Raw genomic sequence first — 25671 nt, 5'->3', positions numbered from 1 at the left:
TGGGAACGCTGGATACAGAAGATGACCACAACAGACTCACAGGTGAAGTGTCGCCTCGCTTGGAAGGGCTGTTTGGGGCCCTGAATTGTAGTGAGGGAGGAGGTAAGGAGTAGTTGTTACACCGGCAAGGATAAGTACTGGGAGAGAGATCAGTGAGGAGGGACAAGTGAACAAGGGAGTTGAGTAGGGAGCAATCCCTGTGGAAAGTGGGGGAATGGAAAGATGGGTTTGGTGGTGGGATCCTGTTGGAGATGGTGGAAGTTATGGAGAATTATGTGGTGGATGTGGAGGCTAGTGGGTGGTAGGTGAGGACAAGAGGGACCCTATCCCTGGCAGGGTGACGGAAGGAAGGGGTGAGAGCAGAAGTGCGCAAAATGGAAGAGCTGTGGGTGAGGGTAGCGTTGATGGTGGAGGAAGGGAAGCCCTTTCTTTGAAGAAAGAGGATATCTCAGTTGTTCTGGAATGAAAAGCCTCATCCTGAGGGCAGGTGCGGCAAAGACGGAGGAACTGAGAGAAGGGAATGGCAATTTTACAAGTGACAGTGTGGGAAGAGGTATAGTCCAGGTAGCTGTGGGAGTCAGTGGGTTTATAAAAGACATCAATAGAATTTTTTATCAGTAAAATATATCAGTAGCATGCTATGTTGGTGTCAGAAGCATGACAACACTTGCAGGCTACCCTCAGCACATTCTTGACACAGACTTTGCAATTCACTCTATGTTTCAACGTATATGTGATATATAAAGCTAACCTTTAATCTTTGCATTTGTCAAATGAGGAGGCTGATAAAAGAGAGAACTCTGAAATATTCAGATGAAACTATGTTTCTGGATAGTTTATTTTAGAAATAGAATTCACTGAGATATTCAGAGCCTTTATAAACTGCTTTTAAACATTTTAATGTTGTCAATTGAGTAGCTCAAACTAGCAAAAGAGAAAATGCTGATGGAGTGTAAAAATATTTCTTATATTAGTCAATACTTCTTCAATGTGTGCCAGACATGCCTTGATACAGTTTTAAGTGGTTCACAGGGCTCATATGTCCAAGGATAGGTTAGCACATTTTTATTGCCATATAAATCCTATTTGTGATAGAAGTAATCCTGAGGTAGCTTCCTTGACACATATGTTCTGGTCTTGTCCTCTTTTAGAAAAATATTGGAAAGATATTTTTGATATTATTTCAGCAGTTCTGTGTATTTATTTACAACCTCATCCTATTACTGCAATTTTTGGACTACCAGTGATATTCTCTAGTCTTTTATCCATGTCAGCTTGTCGTCTAATTGCATTTGTTAGCTGTGTACATACATCTATTGATGCTTCTGGACACATCTTCAGTGATGTTCCTGGAATCATCGGGTGTTTCGGGTCTTTCAACATCATACAACCTCCTCCAGGTGACCCAGACAGGGCTGATCAAACCCCAGCTTGTGTCCAGATGGCTAGCTACTTATGACTCCATGGCTCTCCTCTTCCTCTCTCCCTCGATGCCCAAAATGCTGAAGGCTCTAACTAAGGAACAGGCTACGAATCCCCTACAACCAACCTCCACTTACATTAATAGCCAGAAGATCCATTTTATCTAAATGGAAAGATTCTAATTCTCCACTACATTTCCATGGTTTTCCCAAACGATAGCATGCCTAAACTTGGAAAAAATTAGATCCTTCAGTTAACTTTGAAGAAACTTGGAGGCCATTTATTTAATATTTTCATATGATGTAAGTTGACCCTTTCTGAATCCTTGGTAGTAATTTTTTTTTTGTTCATGTATAGAGGAGTGGAGTTAACGACAAATAATTTTAGTCGAGGTAATATGACAGCCCAAGCTTTGTTTGTTTTTTTTTAGTTTAGTTTCTTTTTAGTTTAGGAGATTTTCTTTTTCTCTTTATAAAATATCTTTTTCATGGTCAATTACTATGAGGTTGGGAGGCTAAACTATATTTGCTACTTGGAATTTGTGCTTGTACATCTTAACTGTTATTATTGTAATCCCGGTCTCTATGTATCATTACTATTATTGTTATGTTTAATTTTGAAACTTAATAAAAAGATTGAAAAAGAAAGAAAATATTTCTTATAAAATTTCATAGTTTAGAGCTATGGTAAGAATGGCAAACTCTCATCAAGTCATAACAATCTGTGATTTTAGGTCACTATCTTCAGAATAGCACGATTCACATAGCCACCTGTGATGAAGATAATGATGGCACATTTTGTTGAATAAAAGAATATTCTCTTTCTATATCTTTATGTTTACAAGTGAGAGTCAGATTTAACATTGGGTTTGTAATTAATTGGTAGAGACAACAGTGCGATAATAAAGTCATAAAGACTAGGGTCTGGGCAGGAATTTATATTGGACAGCTTTGGAGGAGCATTTTAAACAAACATGTATTGAGTGGGGGTTCTTGTGCCACAGCTGTTCTCCAGCTCAAGTCAAATTAATGGAGTATGATCTTCTCACAGGGTTTTTTGTCTATTTGGGTAAAATATAATTTTATTTTTAAATACTGAATTGCAACTAATAGGGACCCTCTAATCTGTAACACAGTTACTGCAAATGTGCCTTTAATCTTGCTACCCATGCACAAGTCATAGAAGCATAAAACACTGAAATAGGCCTTCTGGAAGATCCTCTGTATTTTCTGGCCAAAAAAGATCTCCAACCACACTCTACTCCTTCAGTGTTATCATGGCCACAATCATCATGAACAAACGATGGAGATGGATTGGTATGTGATGAGAAGAGAGGTCAACTCTATCATCAAGACAGCACTCATTGGACCCCTGAAGGATAGGGAAAATGCGGTAGACCAAAGACAACTTGATGCCTTACCATAGAGTCAGAAATCAGGACCCTGAACCACACCTGGGACACAGTAGACAAGATGGCCAAGGACAGACAGAGATGGAGGACCATCATTGTTGTAAACACCAGCAGCATAATAGGTAGTAACTATGGTACATAGAGTCCATGTTGACCATAAAGTACCCATTTTGTTTTACAATAATCCTACCCTAACTCATTTCATTCCACTCATATTTTCATCAGCAGCGCCCAGAATCTGCCACTAATCAATATACACAAAACGCTGGAAGAACTCAGCAGGTCATGCAGCATCTACGGAGGGAAATGAACCCAAAACTTCAACAGTTTCTTTCCCCGCACAGGTACTGCTCAGCCCACTGAGTTCCTCCAACACAATGTTTGTTGCTCCAGATTCCAGCATCTGCAGACTTTGTCACACTCACAGCTTACTGGATAATAGTCACATTGTAGTTGGAGGGAGCCTGCTATATATATATATATTATCTACTCCATTTCATACATTAAAGCAGTATGAAAAGGCCTTCCTCAGTTGTAAAATGTCGTATAGATATTGATTGACTTGATTGTTGAAAAGGTACTTTAACTACCCCTTAAAGTGTTAAAATATGAACAGGACACTTGTACAATAAGCACTACTCTCAGACTGATAATTCTTAGTTAGTTGGTTGGCACCTAGAAGGGAAAGATGGTTTATCTTCCCCTCCTAGGACATGCATTGAATGTGAGAGGGATAAGTCTTTTACTCAGTGAGTGGTGGATGCCTGGACTGCGCTGCCTGGTTTTCTGTTTGTCATTTTGATTTTTGGCCTTAGGGGTTTATCTTCCAATTATAAGTTATAAACATAGTTGAACCCTACTGTTGTGGGATTCCTGTTGAAGAAAAGTCATTGAAAACTTCTGTGAAAAGGGTCACTTGTAACTCTGCAGCCTCTTTTGCAACCTCAAGGTTCTTTTATATATGCCCATAAAGCCCCCCTCAGTTTTCCTACCAGCAACCTACACTGGGGGCATTTTACACTAACCAATTAACTGAGCAACTAGATTCCTTTGAGGAGTGGGAAAAGCGGACCCACATATTTACAGAGTGATCACAAATTTCATACAGACTGCACTGGAGGTCAGGATCAAATCTGAGTTGCTAGAATTGTGAGCCAGTTTCACTACCTCCTCTACTTTACACTTTATAAGCTGGGATACTTTGAAGGTCAGCCGCAAATTTTTTATACAGCAAACTTGCAGGGACAGTAACAAGACCGTGGGTCAACCTGTTTCAGTAATACAGGTTGAGGCATTAATGTTGCCCAGTTTACCACAGAGAGCACTTCTGCTATTTTTGGATCTGACACCATGGACTCTTGCCCTAGCTGAGAGACCATGTAGTTTATTAGTTTGCCATTTAGGATACTTTTGATAGTGAAACTCACTCTCGTGCCTGTTTAGGATATAGACACAATACTTTTGAGCTAATAACTAAAAGGCACATCATTTGGTGGAAGAAACATACTCATCATCCTTGCTGTATATAGATCACATTTCTTCTTCCCGAGAAACTTATTTCTAATCTTTGTTATATTTCTACTTTATACTTTATTGTCGCCAAACAATTGATACTAGAATGTACAATCATCACAGCGATATTTAATTCTGCACTTCCCACTCCCTGGATTACAAATCGATAGTAAATATTAAAAAATTAAATTATAAATCATAAATAGAAAATAGAAAAGTGGAAAGTAAGGTAGTGCAAAAAAAAACTGAGAGGCAGGTCCGGATATTTGGAGGGTACAGCCCAGATCCAGGTCAGGATCCGTTCAGCAGTTTTATCCCAGTTGGAAAGAAGCTGTTCCCAAATCTGGCCGTACGAGTCTTCAAGCTCCTGAGCCTTCTCCCGGAGGGAAGAGGGACGAAAAGTGTGTTGACTGGGTGGGTCATTATTAATTAATAACTTCATTGTTATTAATCTTTGCTATTTTGTTTTGTTGCTTTTTGTGTTGTTTTGTTGTGCTCTGTGTTATTCTGCTGGGCATTGTGGGCATGCTATGTTGGCACTAGAATGTGTGGCGGAACTTGCAGACTGCTCCCAGGACACCCTCTGGTGCACTGGCTGTTAATACAGACAACCGTACTGTATGTTTCGATGTATGCTTGAGAAATAGATTTGAAGCTTGAATCTTGAATCTTAACTATCTATATCAGGTTGACCCTAAAGCTTCGATGTCTGGAGGAAGGAATCCCATAGGTTAATGTAGTTCATTGTCAGTGCTGTGTATAATAGCTGAACAACCCAGTTTCTCCCACCTCACATCATTGCTCAGCAGGATTTTTTTAGCTCCCTGCCTCCCCCGATTCTGATTGTGAGTAATGCTGGGGGTCTTCAGCTTATCTGTAATATGTCCTTGACAATCTAATCAAGGGGAACAATAACCAGATGGGAGATCTGGCAGGTAGAATAGATGTTCTATTGTAGAATAGATGGGAGACAGATAGAATGTGGGAGGTAGCATTCTATAGGAACTGAGGGTACCCATTCTTTAGTTAGGTCTCAATATAGTTGATGGTGAGTATTTCAGTTCAATCTATTGTGAACCTGAAAATATAAATGATAAATAAATCATACTTGCATTCACTGCTGCACTCAAACCCAAGGAAAAAAGGCACAACTTTCTGATTGATCAGAGAAATTGTACAAAAGGTCTGGCCAGCAGATTCAACGAAGTGTTAATGAACAGGATAAAGTCATTTGCTGATGGATTCTTGGTGAGAACTGTATTTCCTTAAAAGCAAGATCATCTGCATATAGGAGATGCTATATCATTGTGAGGGAAAGTAGGAATTAGCAGTACATGCACAGACTTCCAGACATTTACTACATGGTATTTGTACATAGAGGGTCTCATGAGCTTCATTTTCCAAATTTTAAAGATGTACAGTACTGTGCTAAACTCTTAGGTACATATATATAACTAGGGCGCCTAAGACTTTTGCACAGTACTGTATTTGTCAACACGGAGCAGAGAATGAGTTTGTAAATCTGGTGGGAATGAAGGATATTGGAAATGGCGAGGGTGGAGCGCTGTGGGAGGAGTGTACAACAGGTGGCAGAGATGGAGTGCCAGGGACAGGAGTTGGTGCGGTTGCAGATACCCCCAGTCCCAAGACATCAGGCAAGGTCATTTGATTCTAAACAATTGGTTTATTGATCATTATGGAATTTCTCTCTGGTGCTTCTCACTTCCTCCCCCCTCCCTTCTCATCTCCCTGCCCTTTTTCCACTTTCAGTCCACAAAAGAGACCCATATCAGAATCTGTTTTTTTAGCACTCACATATGTCATGAAAATGTCAGCAAATTTATAGATGGCCCTTGAGTTGTGCCTAACCATGCTGTCGTGGGTGTAGAGAGAGTAGAACATCCTTGAGGTGTTAATTGTCAGTGAGAAGAAGATTTTATTACTGATCCACACTGACTGTGGTCTCCCATTGAGGAAGTCAAGGATCCAGTTGTAGATGGAGGTACAGAGGCCCAGGTTTTAGAGGTTATTGATTGGAACTGCGGGTATAATTGTGTTGAACACTGAGCTGTAGTCAATAAACAGCAGCCTGATGTTGATACTGATACTGTCCAGGTGACCTAAGGCAGACTGGAGAGCTAATGAGATTGCATCTGCTGTAGACCTATTGTGGCGGTAGGCAAATTGTGCATTACAATGGGACCAGGTCCTTGCTTAGGCAGGAAATTATTCTGGCTAGGACCAACCTCTCAAAACACTTAATCACAGTAGATGTGAGTGCAACTGGGCGATAGTTGTTGAGGCTGCTCAGCTTACTCTTCTTGGGTACTGGTATGATTTTTTGCCTTTTTGAAGGAGGTGTAAACCTCCAGCTGCAGCACTGAGAGATTGAAGATGTCCTTGACTACTCCTGCCAGTTGATTGGCACAGGTTTTCAGTGCCTACCAGGTACACCATCAGGGCCTGATGCCTTCAAGCGTTCACACTCTTGAAAGACGTTCTGATATTGGCATCCGAGACAGAGTTGCAGCATATCCCCCCGCTCCTAAATTCAATCCTTCTAGCAATGAAGGCCAACATTCCATTTGCCATCTTGATAGCCTGTTACACCTGCAAGCCAACCTTTTGTGATTCATGCACAGCCACTCCCAAGTCCCTCTTCATAATAGCATGCTGCAATCTTTCACCTTTTAAATAATAATCAGATCTTCTGTTTTATTTTTAACACTCCAAAGTGGATAATCTTACATTTGCCAAAGTTGTCCTCCATTTGCAGACCATTACCCACTCACTTAACCTATCAATATCTCTCAGTAGACTCTCCACATCCTTTGCACAATTTTTCTTTTCCACTTAGTTTATTTAATTCAAATGCGTTGAGGTTATTTAACAGTCTGGCAGAACTTTTTGGTATTCATAATATTTCACACCTCAATCAGTTAGTTAGAGAATCATATGAAAAGGTGCAAACCCCATGTAACCTGCTGTAGGGGCATTCCAATATTCCATTAATGAATGATTTTAAAGGAATGCAGAGTCTTTTTGCTCATTTTTTTTTATTATGTCTGAGCACTTTAAAGCAAAGGACAAATATAACCACACAAGACAAGGATTTGAGAGAACTATGATAGAAGTTGCACTGGCTTCTTAACGTTTAATTTCTTAGATTGCTCTTTTTGTGAAGATGAAGCCATTTATTTTAGTATTTTAATGCGGGCAGAGTCCTAAGCATTGTCAAGGACCCCTCCCATCCACGCCCCAAGCTCTTTGACCTCCTACCATCAAGCAGAAGGTACCACAGTGTAAGAACAAGGACTGCTAGGCTGGGTAACAGTTTCTTCTCCCAGGCAGTGAGACGTCTGAATACTCTGCTATCACCCAGTACACATTATTTATGGCAGTGCCAGTTGCACTAACGCTGTTGTATATTTAACTATATGTTGTATATGCACTTTATATCAACTTGTACATCTATACTTTATTAAATCTGTTAATATGATTATGTTAATATTATTTTATATGCACCTCGGTCCAAAAATGATTCTGGAGAGGTAGTAATTGGGGATAAGGATATGGTGGCTGAACTAAGTAAGTATTTTGCATCCATCTTCACTGTGGGAGATACTGGGCTATCCAGGTTGGTAGACTGACTGATCGCTGTAAGTTCTCCTAGTGTGTTGGCCATGGTTTGTTATTGTCATCTATATTGAAACACAGTAGAAATCTCTTTGTTTTGCCTGTGATTGTGCCCTACAGAGTACATTGAGGTGGTAGGAAGAAAACAGAATGGAGAATATAGTGTTACATGCAAGGGACAATGAGGGAAGTTCGAGAGTGTCAGGGGCTAGAGGTGAGTGCAATTGCTATTATCAGGGAGAAGGTGCTTGGGAAGCTGAACTTGAATTGTATCTAGGCAGCTGAAAACTTGAATAACCTAAAGGGGTGTGGGATATGTTATCAATGGGTAAAGTACTCGTGGACACATTCTTGTAGGAAGGCAGTGCTGTCTCATTAATTGTTACCTGTAAGGTGTCAATGTAATAGTTCATTTTTAAAAAATAAATACTTAAAATAATGGATTTTCCCAACATAAGAATAGAGAAGGGGAACATCTTAAAATTTTGTTCCTTTTTCTTGTTTTATTATTGAAGCATTATGAACAAACAATGGCCTGGATATGGACTGGGCAAATACTTCCAGCTTCCGTAAGAAAATGAGTAAGTACCAGTTAATTAAAATATTTAGAAAATGCAGTATATTGGCTATATTGTACATGATTATGTTGTGTAACATTTTGAACCATTTTAAAAATATTGCTTACGTTACAAATATAGGCTGGCATTTATGTATTTTGCACATTTTATTCCATCTATACTGTAACCTCTAACTTTATTTTTTGTATAATTCTTTATTCTTTACAATTGTTGAATGTTGTTTTTTGTTGCATGTGACAAAAAAAAAGCAATATAACACAGCAAATTCCTAATACATGTAAATGTATATTGTGACTGAAGTTGATCCTTGAGGATCATTGGATTCTCCTCCCATTGTATCAAAGAGTCATACAGCACAAAATTAGAGCAAAATATCCAGATGTGGAACAGTATAAAATGTCCAGAATTGTATAAAGTACTCCAGCTGTGAACATCTTCTGTTTTCTCAATTGGTAGGACATTAACCTAAAGAAACTAAGGAGTTATTCATGGCAAATATACTTTCCTTGTCATTAAAAAGAGACTTTCATGTCGTGACTATATTATAGTTTGTAGGAGCTTGCTATGCACAAATTGTTATTTCATGATAAAGGTGACAACACATCAAATGTATTTCTGTGCCTTTAAGGTGTTTAAAACAAAACACTAGCCTAGAACTTCCTGGGAGTGGCAAGATATGCACTTCGTTATACACAAAACCTGCCTTTAGCTTGCTTTTGAATTCCCCATTGACTTATCTTGAACAAAACCAGCTGTGATCTTATTGGCAAAGCCTTGTGCAACCAATCGTAAATCCCACAGAAATCCTTAAACAGTCACTTAACCCACAAGTTGAGATGGCTGTCAAAGCTCACAAACAGCTTAAGTTCACAAATATTCAAAATCTGTTAAGAACTAAACATCCTATTAATGATATTTTAACAGTAAGCTACAATTTTAAGAATAATTAAAACATTTAACAACCATAAGAACTGCCAATAAATAATTTGGTACAGCGAATTTCTGTTAATTGGACCATTGGTTAATCGGGGCAGCCATTTATTTGGGACAATTCTTAAAGAATAGAACCTAATTGAGAAAATAGCTGGGATTTCCTTTGTTTTTTGGGACACTATGCTGCTTAGTTGGGATAGGAGACTGTTGTGGAACAGTTCCTAACTAGTGTCAGTCACATGCACTTGTTGTGACCATTAGACGCTACACCATGCTTAGAGTGAACAGTTTTTGAATGTCGTCTGTTGCACATGTTTGTGTTCAAAAGGCAGTGATTTTTGTTACTGAAAGTTAGCAAGAAATAAGTAGTGAGATAATTCAGATCTGTTTTGCTCACTGTGGTTTCAAACATTCAGGCTTGGAGATGTCAGAAATGGCCGGGAGTGAAAATGAAATAATTTCGCTACTTCAGCAAGTTGGGAACTACGAAGAATTTGAAGGTATTGACAATCATCTTGAATGTTACGATGAAAATGAAGATTTGGAGGATGCAATTGACAAAAAGATTGTATGAAAGCAATCCATTTTCTGCACTAGGTGTCTGTGCTGATAGTGTTAATTTACAGTCAGTCAAAAGAACAGGGCAGAGTACACTGGATGAATTCCTCCATCGATAACTATTCGGAATTAATACAGTTTTATAGTATTGTAGTAGTATTGATAGTGTTCTAATTTGTTCTGTGTTTCATTTAAATACATAAGTATTTAAGTCTTTAAAGTCTTTAAAACCTTACAAAAGGAAACCAAGAAGGTCATTAAGAGAGAAAAGATTAACTATGAAAGGAAACTAGCAAATAATATCGAAGAGGATACTAAAAGCTTTTTCAAGTATATATAGCTTTTTCAAGTAAGAGACAGGTGAGAGTAGATATAGGACCGATAGAAAATGATACTGGAGAAATTGTAATGGGAGATGAGGAGATGGCAGAGGAACTGAACAAGTATTTTGCATCAGTCTTCACTGAGGAAGACAGCAGGATACCGGACACTCAGTGGTGGCAGGGAAGAGAAGTGTGCGCAGTCACAATTACGACAGAGAAAGTACTCAGGAAGCTGAATAGGCTAAAGGTCGATAAATCTCCTGGACCAGATGGAATGCACCCTCGTGTTCTGAAGGAAGTAGCTGTGGAGATTGCGGAGGCATTAGCGATGATCTTTCAAAAGTCAATAGATTCTGGCATGGTTCCGGAGGACTAGAAGATTGCAAATGTCACTCCGCTATTTAAGAAGGGGGCAAGGAAGCAAAAAGGAAATTATAGACCTGTTGGCTTGACGTCGGTGGTTGGGAAGTTGTTGGAGTCGATTGTCAAGGATGAGGTTACAGAGTACCTGGAGGCATATGACAAGATAGGCAGAACTCAGCATGGATTCCTTAAAGGAAAATCCTGCCTGACAAACCTATTACAATTTTTTGAGGAAATTACCAGTAGGCTAGAGAAGGGAGATGCAGTGGATGTTGTATATTTGGATTTTCAGAAGGCCTTTGACAAGGTGCCACACATGAGGCTGCTTAACAAGATAAGAGCCCATGGAATTACAGGAAAGTTACATACGTGGATAGAGCATTGGCTGATTGGCAGGAAACAGACAGTGGGAATAAAGGGATCCTATTCTGGTTGGCTGCCGGTTACCAGTGGTGTTCCACAGGGATCAGTGTTGGGGCCGCTTCTTTTTACATTGTACATCAACGATTTGGATTATGGAATAGAGGGCTTTGTGGCTAAGTTTGCTGATGATACGAAGATAGGTGGAGGGGCCAGTAGTGCTGAGGAAACGGAGAGTCTGCAGAGAGACTTGGATAGATTGGAAGAATGGGCAGAGAAGTGGCAAATGAAGTACAATGTTGGAGAGTGTATGGTTATGTACTTTGGCAGAAAAAATAAACGAGCAGACTATTATTTAAATGGGGAAAGAATTCAAAGTTCTGAGATGCAACGGGACTTGGGAGTCCTCGTACAGGATTCCCTTAAAGTTAACCTCCAGGTTGAGTCGGTAGTGAAGAAGGCGAATGCAATGTTGGCATTCATTTCTAGAGGAATAGAGTATAGGAGCAGGGATGTGATGTTGAGGCTCTATAAGGCGCTGGTGAGACCTCACTTGGAGTACTGTGGGCAGTTTTGGTCTCCTTATTTAAGAAAGGATGTGCTGACGTTGGAGAGGGTACAGAGAAGATTCACTAGAATGATTCCAGGAATGAGAGGGTTAACATATGAGGAACATTTGTCGGCTCTTGGACTGTATTCCTTGGAGTTTAGAAGAATGAGGGGAGACCTCATAGAAACATTTCGAATGTTAAAAGGCATGGACAGAGTGGATGTGGCAAAGTTGTTTCCCATGATGGGGAGTCTATACGAGAGGGCATGACTTCAGGATTGAAGGGCGCCCTTTCAGAACAGAAACGCGAAAAAATTTTTTTAGTCAGAGGGTGGTGAATCTATGGAATTTGTTGCCACGGGCAGCAGTGGAGGCCAAGTCATTGGGTGTCTTTAAGGCAGAGACTGATAGGTATCTGAGTAGCCAGGGCGGGGCAGTGGGACTAAATAGGATCAAATGGATCAGCTCATGATAAAATGGCGGAGCAGACTCGATGGGCTGAATGGCCTACTTCTGCTCCTTTGTCTTATGGTCTTATGGTCTTATAATTTGTTACTCAATTAAACAATAGTTTGTGATTTTGGTATTTTTTAACCATTTCCATGAACCTTCAGCTAATTGGGGCAGCAGCTTAATTGGACCAACATGTACTGGTCCTGATGTGTCCCAATTAACCAGAATCCACTGTATATCTAAATATACACCAAGTGGCCACTTTATTAGGTGCACCTGTACATCCGCTTGTCACTGTGAATATCTAATCAGCTAATCATGTGGCAGCAACTCAATGCATAAAAACATGCAGACATGGTGAAGAGGGCCGATGGTTGTTTAGGCCCAAACATCAGAATGGTGAAGAAATGTGATCTAAGTGACTTTTACTGTGAAATGATTGTTGGTGCCAGATAGCGTGGTGTGAGTATTTCAGAAACTGCTGATCTCCTGGGATTTTTATGCACAGCATTCTCTAGAGTTTACAGAGAATGGTGTGATAAACAAAAAAAAATTCTGTGGGCAAAAACACCTGGTTGATGAGAGAAGTCAGAGGAGAGTTGTCAGACTGGTTCAAGCTGACAAGAAGGTGACAGTAACTCAAATAACCACGTGTTACAACAGTGGAGTGCAGAAGAGCACCTCTGAACGCACAACACGTCGAACCCTGAGATAGGTGAGCTACAGCAGCAGAAGACCACGGACATACAGGAATAGACTCAGCGGCCACTTTATTAGGCTCCTCCTGTACGTAGTAAAGTGGCCCATGAGCATATTTGAATCAATGACTTGTGAGTTTCCTGGAACCTGTACCACTTCCTCTTCATTGAAATGAATGATGTCAGTCAGCAGACAAACTTCCTTGTGTAACCACTGGGAGACTGCAAAAAGCTGATGTTCCACTGCCAATATCAGCATCTGAGTTTATAGCAGCAATGAGCTGTCAGGAGGTATGGGACTTCCATGAGCAGACAGTTTCATGTGGGAGCCCTAAACCGCTTTAGCAATTGCTGCAATTTCACAAAGAACTAATGGGATTTATCAAAGAGAAAAACACATAGCCCCATATTTATAGTCTTTTTCTCCTTGGAAAATTCAATGTAAACTTGTTTATCAGAATCAAACTTACTATGATAAAAAAAATTAGTTGTTTTGCGGAAGTAGTACAATGCGAAGACAGAAAATTTGTGGCCACTTCGGTGATGATATCTGTAATCTGTCAAGTAGGGGACTGTGCACAATTCTGATTTGATGGAGACAGACGTGAGAGCATGGAGGAACATCTGGAAAACTTCTGAAATGCTCGCTTCGCTGCCGCTGCTACTATGTGGTAACCGGAATCTCCGGAGCTGAAGGCCCCAAAATCCTCGGCTTTGCGTGTTTCAGCGGCCAAGGAGAGGTCGAAGGCGCTCGGCAGAGGATGGCGCTCAGGAGGCTGTGTCGGAGAGTCTGGTCGGAAGCTCGGAGTTTTCGGACAGATGGACTCAGTGTTGGCTGTGGTCGGCTGCTTCCAAAGTATTGGCAAGTTGACGGTACCTGCAGGTTTATGGCAGGGAGTTTCTCCCTTTTGCTGCCTGCTATCGGGGACTCAGGAGTCGATCGACTCAGGACTTTGAGGCTTTTTTTTACTGTGCCCATGGTCTGTTCTTCATCAAATTATGGTATTGCTTTGCACTGCTGTAACTATATGCTATAATTATGTGGTTCTGTCAGTGTTAGTCTTTGGTCTGTCCTGTTTTCTGTGATATCACTCCGGAGAAACATTGTATCATTTCTTAATGCACGTATGCATTTCTAAATGACAATAAAAGAGGACTGAGTGTTCTCATAATCTAAAAAAAAATTAGAGAAATACATAAATAGTGCAAAAAAGGGCATAATGAGTTTGTGTTCATGGGCTCATGGACCGTTCCGAAATCTGATAGCAGAGGGGAAAAAGCTGTTTTTGAGTCACTGAGTGTGAGTTTTCTAGCTCGGGTACATCCTTCCTGATGTTAGTAATGAGAAAAGGGCATGTCTTGGATGGTGAGGATCCTTAGTGATTTAGACATTTCATGTCTTTGAGGACAAGGAAAATCATAATCAATGACTGACACTATAAAGCATTTCAAAATGGAGTAGGAGGTATTCATTAACTGATAAAACATGGAATGATTGAGAAATCTTGGTGGTAATCATTGGCTTTATGTCAACCATTGAAGTTGACAGGTTTTAATCTGATTAGATTAGCCATCAGTACACAGCGTAATTACTTTTTATTTAGAATATTATTTTAGAATTCTTGGTACACACAAAAAAAGCCCTTAGATCAGTGCTGTGAGAACTGTTTCTGTTGTCAGATGTCGGGGCCTCAGTTACCACTAATGGTTCGCCAGATGCCTAAGGGTTTAAGCACATGACTTCAACTGAACAACGATAAAATAAAACTTTGCTTCCATTTGTCTTCCGTATTTTCACAAGTTGAAGAAAATACTTTAAAGAAAAGGAAATAAACTTCTTTTTCCGAGTGCTCCAATGATTAGATTCCCAATGAGCTTTTCAGACATGTCCTGAAAATAAATCGTTAATTCTAGGTGAGGCTTTAACTCCAACTTAGACCTCAGGTCTGCTGTGTCTTCAACAGTTCGTTCTCGAAATTCAAAAGCAAATATGATGGGAGGGTCCATTTCTTGAAAATTTATCAGGTGAATAGTTTCCTACTAACATACTTGGCAGGATGTAATGCTAAACAGATGAACCATATCTTTAAATTCGGCATGGCTAGAGATATTGATTTATTTTGCACTGGCTGAATATCTTAAGACCATAAGAATCGGAGGAGAACTAGGCCATTCGGTCCATCAAGTCTTCTCCATAATTTGATCATGGCTTATTTATTTTCCCTCACAACCCTATTCTCTTGACTTCTCTCTTCAGCCATTGACACCCTTACTAAACAAGAATCTATCAACCTCTGCTTTAAATATATCCAATGATTTGGCCTCCACAGCTGTCTATGGCAATGAATTCCACAGTTTTTCCACCCTCTGGCTGAAGAAATTCTTCCTCATCTCTGTTCTAAAGGGACGTTCTTCTATTCTGACGCTGTGCCCACTGGTGCTAGACTCTCCCACTATTGGAAACATCCTCTCCATCTTCAATCCATGTAGGCCTTTTAATATTGGTATGTTTCAGTGAGATCCCCCATCATTCTCTAAGCTCCATGAGTACAGGCCCAGGACCATCAAATGCTCCTCATACATTAACCCTTTCACTTCTGGGATCATTCTCATAAGCTTCCTCTCTGATGCCAGCACATCCTTTCTTAGATATGGGACACAAAGCTCCTCACAATATGCCAAATGTGCTGCCTTATAAAGCCTCAGAATTACATTATTCCTTTCATATTCTAGTCCTCTTTAAAATGAATGCTAACATCTTAAGAAAAGAACTGCATTCACAGAGGATATTTCAGGTGTTGAAATGTTTTAAAGTTGGTTGCACTTAATGAAAATCTATTATAATATATTGAAAACCTTGAGGCTAGGAAAAAGCCCTGTACAAATGGCAGCAGGAGAACTTTTGCCTCAAATGCTGGCCACCCGCCTGTCCGATCACACACCTCCTGTCCTATCTGCGGCAGTTCCCACATGCTCCAGCCTCAACGGCCACTTGAAGAATCCGCAGAAGCAGAATGAAAGCAAGTCTTCATTAACCTGAAGTTCTGCCTATAAGCAGAAGGAAGAAGAACGGAGGGAACACTGAAGCCGAAATGCATTTAGCAAGCTGTAATTCCAGACAGTAATTCATGAACAAACAGGAAATTCTGCAGATGCTGGAAATCCAAAGCAACACACACACAAAATGCTGGATGAACTCAGCAGGTCACACAGCATCTCTAGAAATTAATAAACAGTTGATATTTCGGGCCGAGACCCTTCTTCTGGAAAGGAAGGGGGAAGCCACCAGAATAAAAAGGTGGGGGGGGGGGGTAGGGGAAGGAAGATAGCCAGGTGGGTAGGAAAGGTAAAGGGCTGGAGAAGAAGGAATCTGATAGGAGAGGCAAGTGGACCATAGGAGAAAAGAAAGGAGGAGAGGGCCCAGGGGAGGTGATAGGCAGATGAGAAGTAGGCCAGGGGAGGGAAATTTTTTTATATACCTAAGGGAGAAATCAATATTCATGATATCAGGTTGGAGGCTACCTAGACAAAATATAAAGTGTTGCTCCTCCATCCTGAGGGTGACTACATCATGGCACAAGAGGAGGCCATGGACAGACATGTTAGAACAGGAATGGGAACCAGGGTTAAAATGTTTGGCCAACAGGAAGTTCTGCTTTTGGTTGATTCTGGGGAGAACTTCACCGCTCTACGTTGAAACAGTACCATGGGTTCTGCTCAGAATTGTGGGCATGCTATGTTGGCGTCAGAATGTGTGGTGACATTTGCAGGCTGCCCCCAATGCACCCTCAGGTTATGTTGGCTATTGAGACATATGACACCATTCACTGTATGTTAATATGTGCATGTAATTAATAAATAAATCTAATTTAAAAGCTACCTGAAAGGGCAGCCAGCACCTGAATTTAACATTTCTTCAGAAAGATGCCAGCCCTGACAATGCAGTGCTTCCTCAACTTTGCACTGGTGTGTATCTGTCAGGAAATGTTTAACTTTTTGCAATGAGACTTGGACACATAATCTCCAGATTTATGAGTGGAAAGCTCTGTAGGTTTAGTAAGGTTTTGTAATCATAAAATAGGAATGAATAAGAAAAAAAGAATAAAAGAAAAAACGATGGCACATTTAAAAATGCAGATTGTGGTAATCTGTGATTCCCCAGCAATGCACAGATAATGTTTTTGGAGCCGGAGAGGCAACAGCAGGAAATCATCAAGTCATCCCTTTACCAGCAAGGCTGCAAAGGTCATTAGAATAAATTGATAGCTAAGGGGGAAGCTTATTTTGCATCCTACTTCAGAGAGAAATTTCAGCATGAGAACACTCGGGGAATGCAGCTTCTTGGCAACTGAAACTAAGAATAGCCAATGTTGATTGAAGCCTAAAGTTCAAGACATTCAAAGTAAATTTATTATCAAAGTACATGCACCACACCATATACTACCCAGAGATTCATTTTCTTGTGGGCATTCACAGTATATACAAATAAACACACAGGATCAATGAAAAACCACACAGTTCAGGACAAACGACCAATGTGCAAAAGACAAAACACTGGGCAAATACAAAAAGAAAAGAAAAAATAAATAAGAAATAAATGTCAAGAACACAAGATGTAGAGTCCTTAAAATTGAGTCCAGAATCAGTTTAGTGTTGGGGTGAGAGAAGTTATCCACTCTGGTTCAGGAGCCAGATGGTTGAGGAGTAAAAACTGTTCCTGAACCTGGTGCTGTGGGACTTGAAGCTCCTGTACTTCCTTCTCGATGGCAGCAACGAGAAGAGAGCATGGCTTGAGTGGTGGGGTTCCTTGACGATGGATGCTGCTTTCCTGTGACAGCACTCCTTGTAAATGTGTCCGAGGGTGGGAGGGCTTTACCTGTGATGGACTGGTCCATATCCACTACTTTTTGTAGGATCTTCCATTCAAGGGCAATGGCATTTCCATATCAGGCTGTGATGCAGCCAGTCAATATACTCTCCACTGTGCATCTATAAAAATTAGTCAAAGTTTTAGATGACATACTGAATTTGTGCAGATTTCTATGACAGTAGAGGTGTTGCTATGCCTTCTTTATAATGGCAGTTACATATACTGGAAGACCAGTTTGGGGTCCTGTCAAGAGAAATGAGACAATTTGAGCTTGTATTTTTCAGAGTTTAGAAGAAAGAGGGCTTCAGTCATGATCCTAAGGGGTCTTGACAGGGTAGATAATGTGATGTTTCCACTGATGGGTGAGTCATGACACAGCTACAAAATAGTGCCACTTATTTAAAACCGAGGTGTGTAGAAATTTCTTCTCAAAGCTGGTGAATGTCTGGAATTGAGGGTGGTGGAGGTCAGGTTATACTTTAAAGTGGAAGGTAAATAACTAGATGAAAGATCAGGAATTGAAGGTTATGGGGAACTGGCACAAAAGAGGGGTTGAGGCCAGCAGAGATCATCAGGGATCATACTGAATGGTGGTACAGGCTTGATGGGCTAAGTGGCCTTCTGCCTCTGTTTTCTTGTGCATTCCCATAGTGTCATACTGCACAAAGGTGGCCCACCATGTCGAGATGATAGATGTTGCTGCATGTACAGTGTGTTGTTCTGCCTAGCAATGGAATTGAGTAATGCAGCCTACAGTTTCAATAATGTGGGCTATTGCTTATACTAGTATGCATTAATGTTTTATGGCCAGATAAAAGTAACTGCTGTTAAGTATATCCTGTCATTTAAATCATTGATTCCTTTCTCCCACAAAATCAAATCTTATCCCTAGGTATGAACTGAACTCAGTGCTGTCAGGTTCTCAGAAGAGAGATAAATAAAGAAAATGCTGAAAACACTTAGCAGGTCGGGAGATAATCTTTATTTCACAAGAGGAGAACCCTGTAAAAAGGGAATGCTGGTCATTGATCGACCTGTTAGTTGAAAAAAACAGCTACCTGGAGCCTGAAGACACTCACTCAATACTTTAGGAACAGTTTCTACCCCTCTACTATCAGATTTTTGAATAGACAGTAAATCAATCTTGAACGCTACATCACTATTTTTGCTCTCATTTTGAACTATTTATTTATGTTGATTTTTGAATATTTATTTCTTATTGAAATTTATAGTATTTTTATGTATTGTGCTGTACTGCTGCTGTAAAACAAATTTCACGACATACACTCAGCGGTCACCTGCTCGTTAGTGCAAATATCTAATCAGCCAATCATGTGGCATCAACTCAATGCATAAAAGCATGCAGACATGGTCAAGAGGTTCAGTTGTTGTTCAGACAAAACATGAAAATGGGAAAGAAATGTGACCTTAGTGACTTTGACCATGGAATGATTGTTGGTGCCAGTTGGGGTGGTTTGAGTATCTCAGAAACTGCCAGTCTGCTGGGACTTTCACGCATAACAGTCTCTAGAGTTTACAGAATCATGCAGACAAAAATCATGCAGTGAGCTGTAGCTCTGTGGGTGAAAATACCTTGTTAATGAGAGAGGTCAGAGGAGAATGGCCAGACTGGCTCAAGCTGACAGGACGGTGACTGTGACTCAAATAACACATTACAACAGTGGTGCACAGAAAAGCATCTCTGAATGCACAGTACATTGAACCTCGAAGTGAATGGGCTACGGCAGCAGAAAACCACTCCGGACTCCACTCCTGCACCTAATAAAGTGACCACTGACTGTATGGCAATGATATTAAACCTGATTCTGAAAAGAATGTTAACCCTGCTCCAGAAACTGTGACAAAGGTGCTGATGGAAAAGGCTAAAGAAAACTTGCTTATTAAGATTATTAGAGAAATTGAAACTGTAGAAGTTCATAGCACAAGCTTTAGAAAACAGAAAAAGCATCTGTTAATCATCAGTTGGAACAATTTTATTCATACAGGAAAAAATGGTTTAACTACATAACACCTCATAGGCCTGATTTTATTCTCACAAGTCAATGAATATGCTGTAAAAAAAAGATCACTCCCTACTCTGTACATAGTTTTCTTCTTTCGATTGTTCCTTCTTTCCTCTCCTTTCTATAAGTGTATACCTCAGATAAATATTATGTGGAGATTTGTGACAAATATGATTATATGATATGTATGTACAGTATCTGAAATACATTCACAATGCGCTGGAGGAACTCAGCTGGTTGGGCAGCGTCCGTGGAAAAGATCGGTCGACATTTCGGGCCGGAACCCTTCAGGTCCTGACGAAGGGTTCCGGCCCAAAACGTCGACTGATCTTTTCCACGGATGCTGCCCGACCTGCTGAGTTCCTCCAGCGCGCTGAGTGTTGCTTTGACCCCAGCATCTGCAGATTATTTTGTGTATCTGAAATACATCTTATGGAAATGTTTGTTTGATGATGAAATTCAATAAAAAATAAATTACAAAAAATCTTTTGCGTAGAAAGAAAAGTCATGAACATTTAATACACACATCTATGCTCAGAGAAGCGACTCTATGATCAGGAAATATAGAAACAACGGTAGAGAGCTAGAAAAACAAGTTGGAAAAAGTTCAGGAAGAGTTGTAAAGAGAGTAACATGGAAGAAAGTCTTCACATTATCTCAAGACCAACAATGAAGTAGCTGTTGTGTTGATGTCAGTAGTTTAGTAAAAAAACAGGTTAGTGGAATTGAGTGCAATTATAACACAACAAAAACAATTTGCAAGAGATATTTTAAGAGAAATGATTAACTGCCTGAATGGGGAGGTGGATCACAGAGTGCAGGCATAAATACTGTAACAGCAGGATTATCTCAAATGAATGACATAGGAATGAGAATTGTTTTGATCAGACTTGATGAAGATCTAAATCAAAAGATAGTAGATAAAGATAAATCAAACTTGAAACTTCAAATGCAACTGATGATCTATGGTAACCTGATGAAAAGATGAGATATGTACAATGTGTGAGCAAAATTTAACTTGTGGCCTTGGAAATAAAGAGGTAAGGGAACAGAAAATGTAACACAGGAATACAGCAGTGGGTGTTCATTAAAACTGTTAACATTTATCATCATTGTGGTTTAACAGTTTACAGGTCTAATCGGTTCTAATGAACATGTTGGAGAAATGGTGTTGCTTTGTAGAAGTATCAGTTGTGTGCAATACTGGATTTTGATTGGTTTTAGTTTATGAAGTTTGGTAGTTAGGAGAAGGGAAAATAAGCAAACTGCTGAAGGAATGCAGTGGGTCAGACAGCATCTGGAGAGGGAAATGTACAGTGGATACTGATGATGAGTCTTGACCCAAATTCTTGACCGTTCGTTTCATACTGCAGCTTAATTTTTTCCTCTGATTCTAGCATCTGCAATCTCCTGTCTCCACCGTAATAGGAGCATTAGTTGGAGAACAATTTTTTAATCAGGTTAAATTAATTGAGATTTAGCATTGCTGCAGTTAAATATATTATTTATATTTGTATGTATTGATATTCTTACTGCTTTATTAACATTTGAATACATAGTTTCCATCATTAACAATTTTTTATTAGATGATATTAAACGTTCTCTCTATGAAACTTGTTCCAATGCTCTGCATTTTGATTTTTTTTGTACCAATCCGTGACATTTTAAGTACCTGTTCGCGTACCCAATGATAAATGAACAGATCTTTAAGAGTGGGGTGGTAACATAGTGCCAGTGACCCAGGTTTAATTTCTGCCGCTGACTGTACATTCTCTGTGACCGCGTGGGTTTCCTCCGAGTGATCCGGTTTCCTCCCACATTCTAAAGACGTACAGGTAAGTAGGTTAGTTTGTCACATAGGTGTAATTGGGTGGCACAGTCTCACTGGGCTAGAATGGCCTGTTACCATGCTGTATCTCAAAGATACAAAGTACATTTATTACCAAAGTATACATGCAATATAAAACCTTGAGATTCGTCTTCCCCTAAATCAAAGTTTCAAAGGTTTCAGAGGTACATTTAATGTCAGAAAAATGTTTACAATATATATCCTGAAATTCCTTTTCTTCGCAACTATCCACAAAAATAGAGGAGTGCCCCAAAGAATGAATGACAGTTAAATGTTAGAACCCCAGAGCCCCCTACACAGCTCCCCCCTCCCATGCATAAGCAGCAGCAAAGCAACAACCCCCCCACCAGCAAAAAACAGCATCGCACCCCCCCACCGAGCACGCGAGTGTGCAGCAAAGCATCAATAAAGACATAGATTTGCAGTACCCAAAAGACTACTCTTTCACCCGGTAATTTGACATACCACAGGCTCTCTTTCTCCCTAATAAGGGAAAAAGAAATGTCCCCATTTCACAGCGAGAGGGGAGACATAACAAACAACTCGCTGATTTATGATGTTAAAAGTCTGTTGCGTCGCTTTTTCTGAGCTCTGTGCCCAAAGATCTCAGGTCTCTGGGCACACAGCCAGCAGCCAGTTTGCTGCTTTTGACTTTCTGTCTCCCACGACACACCAATTTCCTGTGGAGGCACTGATCTCGAGTCCACCCGCCTCCAGAGCCACTAGATCCTAGAACTCTGAAGGTGCACTTGTCTTTTAGGCTGCGTCCTTGATATATTGAATAGCAGCCAGTCGTGAGACCCCGAGACCAGGTCCCATTCACGCAAAGAACTGAAATCAGTGTGTAACTCTAGGTCAGGGTCTTCAAAGGAACCCTGAAAGGGAAAAATAGAGATATTAAATATAGAAATAAAATATCTCTAAATAAAAATAAATAAAATTATCCTTCGGTTCCAATTTGAATGCAATATTAGCATGCATTTTATTCAGAAACAATGGGTTTGTGACATGTTATTGAAGAAGCTACTTACATCTACTGGAAAAGGTTGCATGCATTGTTCTGGCGGGCTTTTCAGGTTAAACTGGCATTTAATTGCCCATCTCTAATTGCCATTGAGGTGAGCTGCCTTCTAGAATCTCTACAGTGTTTGAGAAGTGGGTACGTCCACATTGCCTCTGGGGAGGGATTTCCAGGATTTTGACCCTGTGACAGTGAAAGATGGTATGTGGCTTGGAAGGCAACTTCAGGCAGTGGTGTTTCCATGCTTTGGTTGTCTTTGATCTTGGGTTTAGAAGGTTCTGCCTGAGCAGCCCTGGTGAGTTGCTGGATTGCATCGTATGAGATTGAAGAGACGGGTTAGACGTCAATCAATATTGGCTCCTCTTCGTTTCTAGTTGCTCACCAGTTCTTAATTACATTAGCTATTTTACTGCTGTATAATTTTACCAAAGCAAAACAACAGATGACAAATTTCTTTCAGTCATAACTATCAATTTGTCCTGATAACTCTGGTCAACAATTTCATCCTTACTTGTAAGAGGAAGACTTGATGTGCTTTACTGCTGCTTCACTGCCTGTTGCAAGTGTTTTGAGATCAAGAAATCACACTTCACCACAATCTGCATTTTCAAGTATGTCATCTCTACAAACTTGGATTTCTGCATCCACACCATGACCATGAGACTCAAAAGCAGTTACTTCCCCCATGCCATCAGGCTGATAAACACCTCCACTCATTAACCCAACCCATGACTCCCCACCACGAACTACATATACATGACCTAAACAACAGGAATTCTGTGTCCTGACGAAGGGTCTCGGCCTGAAAAGTTGACTGCACCTCTTCCTAGAGATGCTGCCTGGCCTTCTGCGTTCACCAGCAACTTTTATGTGTGTTGTTGTATACATGACCTAATGTCACTTTATGTATGTACATACAATCAGTCTATATATATTACAGTTACGTGTACATGGAGTTTCATGAGATTGCTTTTATATTCATAATTATTGTGTTTTTCTTTCTGGTGTTCTTTATGCTTGTTCAGTTTTTGTATGCTGTATCAGACCAAGGGTAACAATTGTTTTGTTCTCCTTTATACTTGTGTACTGAAGAATGGCAATAAGCAATATTGAATCATTTCCCAGAATTGCATTCACCAGCTGCCACTTTATAGTTATAAGAATTCACATTGCGTGTTCTTTCAAAGGCCACTACTACCTGAATCTGTGTCACGGGGGTTCATTGCTACACTTTGAAGTCCTGTTTGTTTCAGGTTTTGATGTGGTGCAAAGACCTCTCTTTTCTTCTTTCAGGAACTGAACTATCAGAGGTTGATAGGGTTGTAAAAAACTTATGGCACACTGGCCTTCATAAAATCAAAATATTGAGTACAAGGGATACAATGTTATATTGAAGTTATATAAAACATTGGAGAGGCCTAGTTTGGAGTATTGTGTGCAGTTTTGGTCATCTCCGTACAGGAAAATGTAAATAAATTGAAAGAGTACAGAGAAAATTTACAAGGATGTTGCCGGATCTGGGGGACCTGAGTTATATAAAAGTTTGAATAGGTTTGGACTTTATTCCTTGGAATGTAGAAGATTGAGAAGTGATTTGATAGAGGTATACAAAATTATGAGGGGTATTGTTCGGGTAAATGCAAGTAGGCTTTTTCCACTGAGGTTGAGTGAGACCACAACTAGAGGCTATACGTTAAGAGTGAAAGGTGGAAAGTTTAAGGGGAGCATAAGGGGAAACTTATTCACTCAGAGGGTTGTGAGACTGTGGAATGAGCTGCTAGCACAAGTGGTGCATGCAAGCTCGATTTTAATGAAACAAAGGATCGGCTGGAGGCACCCCACGTGTGTCACCACACATTCATGCACCAAAATACCCACCACGCTCAACAGAAAAACACAGTACCCAACAATACAGAACATAATAAAATCTTTTCTCAATATTTATTGGCTGAACCTTCAGTTGCCTTGGGCCAATTTTTCAGCCCCTCCCTTTATTACCTTTCTACTACTCTCTTGCAGACAAACAATCTTAAGACAATTTTTCCCAACATTAATTTTTTAATATATAACTGCAAGTCACTGTAGTTGTTCACACCTTCTGTAGAATATAACAGGCAACTCTTTTTCAGAGAGTTTCATTTCACAGACTTTCTGTATTGAGCTCTTCAGGTTTGTGTGGAAAGCTGGAGAGTATCTTCTTCTGTATCTTGTTTTACGGTGTGTTAGGCTCTGAGGTTTTAAGAGGGCATGAATTGATTAATTGTTGTTTAATGAGAGTCATTAACCATTTAAAGTTCCTTTGTGTTTTTTTCCTCAAGAGACTCACTCAATGCAATCTCCTGGTGCTTCCTGTGTTACTTGTATTATTTAAGTGGATGGCCAATTAGCACTAATTCGGGGTCCTAGTTTTGAGAATGTTACATCTTGCAGTGTCGTTCAGCTGAGCCACTGACGTTCTGTTGGAATTATTATGAATAAACTCTGGTCACTGTCTCTATATTGGAGTCTGTCTTGCCTCCACACTTGGGTTCTGACATTACCAGCCCAAGTCGTGACTCTTTCTGTCCTTCTCTCTTGAAGGTGATGATGGCCACATGGTGCTCCATCGCTGGTGACAGTCTTCCCCTATCTCGCCCAGTAGAACACTCAGTGAGATGAGAACACGCTACATAGACATGGAGGACATCAAAATGAAACCTATTTCTGCCCCCAGTGGACCTCATTTGTTGGTGGAAATGGCAAAAGAAGGGAGATGACAAGGATAATGATCAGGAGTGGGTATACATGATAATTTTACTTTAATATGGAATTCTCAGAGTTAGTAATAACAGATGTGCCTTCTTAAATGATGATTCTACATAGCACAGACACAGGAACAAAGATCAAGTTCAAATTCAAATTCAACCAAATATTGTACATGTCTATCACCTCTCGACCAAGGTGCACAATGCCGTATGTATTACTCACCCACAACATATAGAGTAACACTACCACAAGTAAATTAAGAAATAATAATGTGCATTTACATCAGAAGCTAGAAGCTAAACAGTATAATGCTACTGCCGCTTTATTCATGGTGAGACTCGATTGGTGGCAAGGAGTTCAGTTGT

At 40.1% G+C, this 25671-nt stretch overlaps 1 long non-coding RNA gene across 1 annotated transcript; it reads left to right on the top strand.

The window, feature by feature from the left end:
• The first annotated feature begins 8494 nt into the window (after nucleotides 1–8494).
• Nucleotides 8495–25273, top strand: LOC140187735 (uncharacterized). The gene is made up of 3 exons (XR_011883144.1): nucleotides 8495–8562; nucleotides 9909–9992; nucleotides 25142–25273. It is a non-coding gene; the product is annotated as an uncharacterized lncRNA (long non-coding RNA).
• The last annotated feature ends 398 nt before the right edge of the window (nucleotides 25274–25671 follow it).

This window comes from Mobula birostris, chromosome 25 (assembly GCF_030028105.1).
Source record: "Mobula birostris isolate sMobBir1 chromosome 25, sMobBir1.hap1, whole genome shotgun sequence".
Taxonomy (NCBI): domain Eukaryota; kingdom Metazoa; phylum Chordata; class Chondrichthyes; order Myliobatiformes; family Myliobatidae; genus Mobula; species Mobula birostris.
Note: the sequence above shows the minus strand (reverse complement) of the source record. Positions and strands in the feature narration are given on the sequence as shown.